Genomic DNA, 7919 nt, shown 5'->3' on the forward strand with positions numbered 1-7919 from the left:
CACCCCCACCACAACCACACCAGCTACACCCCAGGAACTGATCTAACCCGCAACATCAAGTTAACACAAAAACACTCCAGTGCATCCAATGCAGTGAAAACAGACATTAAGATACCAACCATGCAGGACGCCCACAACTCACTTGATTGTTGCGAACTGCTCAGGCTCCGTTCAAATACTGCGCCATCTGGTCAGAGTGAAAACCAACGCTGGGCTGAGAGGCAAATGCCTACCCCACCCCGCGAACCAGACTTCTAGTCAGAGACCTCGGGTCGGCCTGTGAGATGTACACCAAGTATTTAGTGCGGGGAGGCGGGGGCCCGGGGCCACGGCTGGGGCTGGCAGGGGCTGCGGGTCGGAGAGTGAGGGGACACCGGCGGGTGGTGGGGCAGGGCTTGGGTAGCAGCGGGGGCTGCGGGATCAGGAGCTAGGGCGCACCAGACAGAGCTGGGGGGGGGGGGCAAGGTCCTGGACTGGCAGAGGGCTGCAAGGTCAGGAGAGTGCAGGAGCACCGTCAGAGCTGGCGGGGGGGAAGGGCTGGTCTGGCGCTGAAGGCAAAGGGGCGCGGTCTGGCAGTTGGGGCAACCAGCAGCAGCTGGTGGAGGGGGGCAGGGCCTGGACTGGCATGGCGGCTGCGGGTCCGGGAGTGAAGGCACGGCAGAGCTATCGGGCGGGGCGGGCCGTCAGGGCTGGCACGGGCGCTGGCCAGGGTCCGGGACGTTGAGGGGCCACCCCCAGGCAGACGCTGGGGGGGGCGCAGGGCTAGGCTGGCAAGCCGGCGCTGCGGTCGGAGTGAGGGCACGGGAGACTGGGGGGAGAGGGCTGGCTGGCAGGGCTGCGGGTCGGGGAGTGAGGGCACCGCAGAGCTGAGCGGGGGCAGGCCTGGCCAGGAAGGGGCCTGCGGTCGGGAGCTTGAGGGCACCGGCAGAAGCTGCGGGGGGCAGGGCACGCTGACAGCAGGGGGCTGCGGGTCTGGAGTGAGGGGCACCACGCAGAGGCTGGGGGGGGGGGTGACGAGGGTGCGTGTTCGGAGTGAGGGCCGAAGGGAGGCTGCTGAGGTCACTGGAGTGAGGGCACCCGGCATTGAGCTGGTGGGGGGCAGGCTGGGCTGGCAGGCGGCTTGCGTTGTGGAGAGTGAGGGGCACCGGCTAGAGCTGGGGGGGGCAGGGCTGGGCTGAGCAGGGGCTGCAGGTCCTGGATGGGAGGGGCACCAGGCAAGAGCTTGGTGGGGGGCAGGGCTGGGCATGGCAGGTGCGGCGTGTCGGAGTGAAGGGGCACCGCATGAGCGTGGGCGGCAGGGCTGTGGCGACAGGGGCTGCAAGTCGAGTGAGCGGGCACCGCAAGCGCTGGTGGGGGGCAGGGCTGGGCTGGCAGGGGCTGCTTCGAGGAGTGAGGGGCAACCGGGAGCTGGGTGGGGGCAGGGCTGCTGGCTGGCTGGCGGGGCGCAGGTCTGGAGTGAGGGCACCAGCAGAGCTGCTGGGGCAGGGATGGCTGGCAGGGGCTGCGGTCGGGAGTGAGGGGGCCAACTGGCAGTAGCTGGGGGGGAGGGGCTGGGCTGGCAGAGGCGCGGTCGTGGAGTGGAGGGCACCGGCACGACTGGGGGGCCAGGGCCTGGTGGAGGGGCTGCGGCGGGGTGAGGCACGGCAAGAAGCTGGGGGGGCAGGGCCGGCGGTGCTGGCAGGAGGGCTGGGATCTGAGGAGGGGTCGGAGTGAGGGGACCAGCCGGGGCTGAGGTTGAGCGAGAGCCCGACTGGTGGGGGCAGGGCTGGGCTGGCCACGCTAGTCTGGAGTGGGCACGGCGGTGGTGGACAGTGGGCTCGGGCTTAGTGAGGGCACCGGCAGAGCTGATGGGGGGCAGGGCAGGTGGGCTGGGCTAGGGGCACCGGCTGTGGGGCAGGCTGGTGCAGGGTTTAGTGAGGGGCATCCGCAGCTAGGGGGGGCAGGGCTGGGGCTGAGACATGGGGCTGCGGTCTAGGAGTGAGGAGGACCAGCAGAGCTGGGGGGGGGCAGGGCTGGACTGGCAAGGGCGCTGCGGGTTGGAGTGAGGGGCATGGAAGCTGGGGGGGGGCAGGTCTGGCGGCAGGGCTGCGGGTCGGGCGTGAGGGCACCGGCAGAGCTGCAAGGGGCCCAGGGCTGGGCTAGAGGGGCTTGCGGTCGGCGAGTGAGGGGCAGCCATCCATCCATCCCCCCTGCCATCCATCCATCCGTGCATCCATCTCCCCTGTCATCCATCCATCCATCCTTCCATCCATCCATCTCCCCTGTCATCCATCCGTCCATCCATCTCCCCTGCCATCCATCCATCTCCCCTGCCATCCATCCGTCTCCCCTGCCATCTCGCCTGCCATCCAACCATCCATCCATTCATCCGTCCATCCATCTCGCCTGCCATCCAACCATCCAATCATTCATCTCCCCTGCCATCCATCCATCCATCCATCCGTCCATCCATCTCCCCTGCCATCCATTCATCCGTCCATCCATCTCGCCTGCCATCCATCCATCCAATCATTCATCTCGCCTGCCATCCATCCATCCCATCCATCCATCTCCCCTTCCATCCATCCCATCCATCCATCCATCCATCCATCCATCTCCCCTGCCATCCATCCCATCCATCCATCCATCTCCCCTGCCATCCATCCCATCCATCCATCCATCTCCCCTGCCGTCCATCCCATCCATCCATCCACGCATCCATCCATCTCCCCTGTCATCCATCCATCCATCCATCCAGCCCATCATTCATCTCCCCTGCCATCCATCCATCCATCCATCCATCTCCCCTGCCATCCATCCATCCCATCTGTCCATCCCCTCCCCCTTCCATCTATCTTTCCCCCATTCTCCCATCCATCCATCCCAACACACCCCTCCATCCCTCTATTCCCTCATTCCCTCTCCCTCATCCACTCTCCCGGTTCAGATGGCTAGAGCCCTGTGCGGATACAAAAATGTGTATCTGCATCCGACCTGCGATCTTCAGAAATTGTCTGCGGCTATTCACAGATTTGCAGGGCTCTCCCTACTGTGGCCAGGCTGTGGCTCTGAGGCCCCCACCTACCAGAGCCTGGGTGGGCAGCTCTGGGGGGTGTCAGTGCTGTGGTTCCTCACAGCTGCCTGCCTGGATCTTACTGCCAGTCCTGCACAGGTACAACATTGGTCACACACATCCATGCTGCTCTCTGCAGGAACGGTCCGTGGACATAAAGCGGATACCCGCAGGGCTCTGCAGCTGACTGCGTGATGCCCAAGGGGATCATTGGCCCCCTGGCTCAGGCTGGGGGGCAACATGCTGACCCTGACCTGTTTGTGCGTGCGAGGTGATTTCTTCTGACATGTCCAGGTGCTCGGCCACAGAGGTCACGTTGTCTTAGGCATAGCGGCCTGTGGGTTCAGAACTGGTCAGCAGGGGATATGGATGGGGGTGGGGTGTAGGGGGACCCCCATGGGATGAGAGGGCCTGGGCAGCCACCCCAATGGGGTACAATACAGACCATCCCTTGGGAACCACGGGAGGGTCCCTGAGCTGGGTGGCTGGAGACATGGGGCATATGGAAAGACAGACACACAAGGGACAGGACCCCCAGGTTGGGGGGACCACTGGGACTTGGCGTGTGACTCACCCTCACAGCGCGGCTCCTCCCCCGACCACTGGCCTGAGTTCTGGCAGACACGGCGGGCAGAGCCTCGCAGCACCAGGCCCCGGCGGCAGGTGAACGTCACTGCTTTGCCTGGCTCGAAGATGCAGCCCTGGCGATGCCCCCCGAGGGGGATTCCTGGCCAGGGGCACAGAGAGTCTGCAGGGAGACAGACCCCAGCTGCATTAACCACTTGGGGTAGGGACTGCACAGTCGGGAGTCCCCACAGAGTGGGTACATGGGGATGGACGAGGGAGAGTCCCACCCCCCTTACTCTAACCACCAGTCCCCACTCCCCTCCTACAGCCCAGAGAGAACCCAGGAGTACTGGCTCCCAGCCACCCTGCTCTAACCCACCAGCCCCCACTCCTCTCCCAGAACTGAGGAGAGAACCCAGGAGTCCTGGCTCGCAGCCCCCACCCCTGCTCTCACCCACCAGCCCCCACTCCCCTCCCAGAGTTGGAAAGAGAACCCAGGAGTCCTGGCTCGCAGCCCCCCTGCTCTCACCCACCAGCCCCCACTCCCCTCCCAGAGCTGGGGAGAGAACCCAGGAGTCCTGGCTCGCAGCCCCCCTGCTCTAACCACCAGCCCCCACTCCCCTCCGAGAGCTGGGGAGAGAACCAGGAGTCCTGGCCCCAGCCGCCAACTGCTTCAGCCACCAGCTCCCACCTCCCCCCAGAGCTGGGGAGAGAACCAGGATCCTGCCGAGCCCCTGCCAGCCACTCGGGCTAGACCCGACCTGGCCACACCTGCTCTGCAGCCCCCTCCCAGCGAGAAACCCAAGTCTCTCCAGCCCCCTGCCGCACCTCCCCTCCCCTCAGAGCCAGAAGAGAACCCAGGCGTCGTGCTCCCCACCCTGCTCTAACCACTCAGCCCCCACTCCCTCCCAAAGCTGGAGAGAACCCAGGAGTTCTGGTTCCAATGCCCCCAGCTCTGACCCAATCAGACCTCATCACCTCCCGAGCCGAGATGAACCTAGGCGTTCATGAGGCTGTCCAGCCCCATCCACTTGGAGTCCCACCACAGGCCGCGCGGCCGCTCCATCGCCGTTCCGGCAAGGTGCAGCGAGAGACGAAGAGCTGGTCCCAGTGCAGTGGAAGGTGAGTGTTTTCCCAATGCTGTACTGCCTGCTGCCGGGGCTCGTAGCCACCCGTTCTCAGATGAGGTGATGTAGCCAGTGCAGGTGATAGTCTGCAGGGGAGAGAGGGAGGGCAGAACTCCTGGTAATCTCAGCAGTGGAGGGGTCGAGATGGGTGTGGAACTGTCAGAAGCGGGAGCTGACTCCTGGAGATATCGTTCCAGCTCTAGAGGGAAGTGGGGGCTGGTGAGGTTAGCTAGGAGGAGGGCTAAGGAGCCCAGGACTCCTGGTGCATGCCTCCTCGGCTCCTGCTGGAGGAGAGGGGCTGGGAAGCCAGACTCTTGGGTTCTCTCTCAGCTCTGGGAAGGGGAAAGTAGGGCCTGAATGGGTTAAAGCAGGGGGCTGGACCAGGATCCTGGGTTCATCTTCCCGCTCTAGGAGGAGGAATGGAGTTATTCATCACTGAGCAGGAGGCCCTTGGGCTGACTTCAAGGCATTCCTCAGAGGCGCCAGCACTCCCGCTGGAGCGCGACAGACCACTACGAGCTCACAGGGTGTGGCATAGCTGTTCGGGGGGCAGCGATGACTGCGCAGTACGCCTGGCCATTGGTTCGGATCTGGGTACACGACCTCACCCCTTGGATATTCCTCTGCATCCCCACAGACTGCATCTAAGGAAAGAAAAAGCAGGGGCTGTGTGGAGAGGGCACCTGGCAGGGCTGGGCTGGCGGGCTGCGGTCGGGAGTGAGGCACTGACAGCGCTGGGGGCAGGGCGGGTGGTCTGGGGCTGCGGGTCGGGAGTGAGGGAATGACAGAGCTGTGGGTCAGGGGCTGGGCGGCTGGGGCTGTCGGGTCGGGAGTGAGGCTCACGGCAGAGCTAGGGGGCAGGGCGTGGGAGGCTGGGGCTGCCGGTCGGGGATTGCGGCACTGTACAGAGCTATGGGGGCAGGGCTGGCTAGCAGGGGCTGCCAGTCGGGAGTGAGGGGTCACCGGCTAGAGCTGGGGGTGAAGGGCTGGGCTGGCGGGCTTGCGGGTCAGAGTGAGGGGCATTTTGCAGAGCTGGGAGAGCCAGGGTGGACAGTGCAGGGCTGTGGGTCGGGAGTGAGGGGCTACGGCAGAGCTGGGGCTAGGTGGGCTGGCTGGGACGGCGGGTCGGGAGTGAGGGGTGCAGGGTCAGAGTTATAGGAGGCGCGAGAGCCCTGGGAAGGTGGAGGAGGGAATGTCTTACCACAGCGCTGTTCGGAAGAGGTAGGAGGAGGAGAAAGGGGAAATGTTCCAAGGCCACCAGGGGTCCTTTGGGGGCTGGAGTTGTGGGGAGATAACAGAGGCTCCTTTCCTGCTGCGTAGGATAGGCAGAGTGGGAGATAGGATGGGGAGCTGAAACTCGTCAGAGCTGGAAAGAGGAAATGGCAACTAATCCCGAAAATGATGCTGCTTATTCCTCCCGAACCTGGAAGAAGAACCCGGAGTCCTGGTCCCAATGCCCCCCCACGACCCCACTCCCCTCCCAGGCAAGCTAGATCTGGTTCCTACCTTCCCAGTTCCTCCCAACAGCCATCAGCCCACTCCCTCCGAGCGCTAGGAAAGCCCCAGGAGTCTGGCTCCCAGCCCCCCCCTCCTCCAACCTCACCATCCCCCATGCCCCTCCCAGAGCCGGGGAGAGATACCCAGAAGTCCTGGTTTTTCTCTGCACCCTCGATCCTGGCTATTTTCTCTCTCTCCCCTTTGCTCTCCTCCTCTTGTCTCTGAAAAGGAACTAAGTCAGAAAACCTGACCTACGCCTCCCTTGAAGCCGGTCAGTGCCACCGGTCTGGGCCAGAATGGAAATCTCGGACCTGGCTGGAGCTGTGCGAGAGGCGATGGGCTGGGATGGAGTCTGTCCGGCTGAGCTCCTCTCTCTATAGCTACACAGCACACCACACACATGCACACTGTTGAGGAGGGAGGTCCGGCCTGCAGCCCAGCCCCCCTAGAATATTGATTTATGGACACTCATCTCTCTGACCACAACATCCTGTATCTCGGTCTCTCCTGCTCAGGGGATAGTGGGGTGGTGGCGTTGAAGCAGGGGGGGGCGGGAGCCAGGACTTTGGTCCTCCCAGTCTGGAGGATATGGGTCTGGTGGTAGAGCAGGGGGGTTGGAGCCAGGACTCTGTGGTTCTCTCCCCACTGCTGGAGGATAGTGGGGCTAGTGGCAGAGCAGGGGGTGCGGGGAGCCAAAACTCATGGGTTTCTCTCCCGAACTCTGGAGGGGAGTGGGGCTGGTGGTTAAGTACGCAGGGCTGGGAGCCAGACTTATGGGTTCTAAGATCCTGTGCAGGGGCTCGGGGCAGCTTGCACGGAGTTTAGCGAACCTATTTTGGGAGCTGGTTCCCTGCACGGGTCACTCATGTTTCTTTTTGCTGTTGCCTCTGGGGTGTTGGGGGTTCAGAGAAGTCCACACCCTCGGGACAAAAAGGAAGGGGAGGAGGGTGAGGTTGTGAATCGGCAGCTGAGCCTGGAGAGGAACTCTCCGCTGATCATCAACGCCAAGGATAGCGGGGTCGAACTCGCAGAGAAGAAAGAGAAAAAGATGCGAGCAGTTAGGCTCTGGGTGTCAGGGCAGGGTGGGAATCCCCATTCTGAGGCCCGCTGTCCTAGCGCCCTCCCGGACCCAGCCATGGGGGCCTATAGTGGGTGGTCCCTTGGGAGCCGCAGAGGGGATGGATCCCTAGACCTGATGTGGGGTGGGCAGGGGAAGGGTGGAGGAAGTCCGCAGAACAGGGTTGAAGATGGAATGGGGAGCACGAGGTGGTGGAGGGGTTGGAGACTCAGGAGGGGCGGCACGAAGGAAATGGGGAAGCAGGGAAAGGGGAGAAGACAGGAATTAAGGGAATGAAAGAAAAAAGGGAATGAAGAGAAGGGAACTGAGAGAAAGGGAGAGAGAAGGAAGGAAGGGAAAGCTAGGAAGCGTAATGAGTGAACTTAGGAAGCCTGCTCCCCATATATCTCTATTCCTCACCTCCCACCCCAAACTCCGTAGGATGGCTGCACGTTGAGCTCCTGGGTTCTCTCCCCGGCTCTGGGAGGGGAGTGGGGGCTGGTGGGTTAGAGCAGAGGGGGCTGGGAGCCAGGACTCTTGGGTTCTCTCCCCAGCTCTGGGAGGATAGTGGGGTCTGGTGGGTTAGAGCAGGGGGGCTGGGAGCCAGGACTCCTGGGTT

At 63.4% G+C, this 7919-nt stretch overlaps 1 pseudogene; it reads right to left on the minus strand.

Moving 5' to 3' along the window:
• Positions 1 to 6277, minus strand: part of LOC116829424 (complement factor B-like) — an 18038-nt pseudogene extending 11761 nt beyond the window's left edge.
• Positions 6278 to 7919: the final 1642 nt, after the last annotated feature.

The sequence above is a fragment of the Chelonoidis abingdonii genome, chromosome 4 (assembly GCF_003597395.2).
Source record: "Chelonoidis abingdonii isolate Lonesome George chromosome 4, CheloAbing_2.0, whole genome shotgun sequence".
In the NCBI taxonomy this organism is placed as follows: Eukaryota; Metazoa; Chordata; order Testudines; family Testudinidae; genus Chelonoidis; species Chelonoidis abingdonii.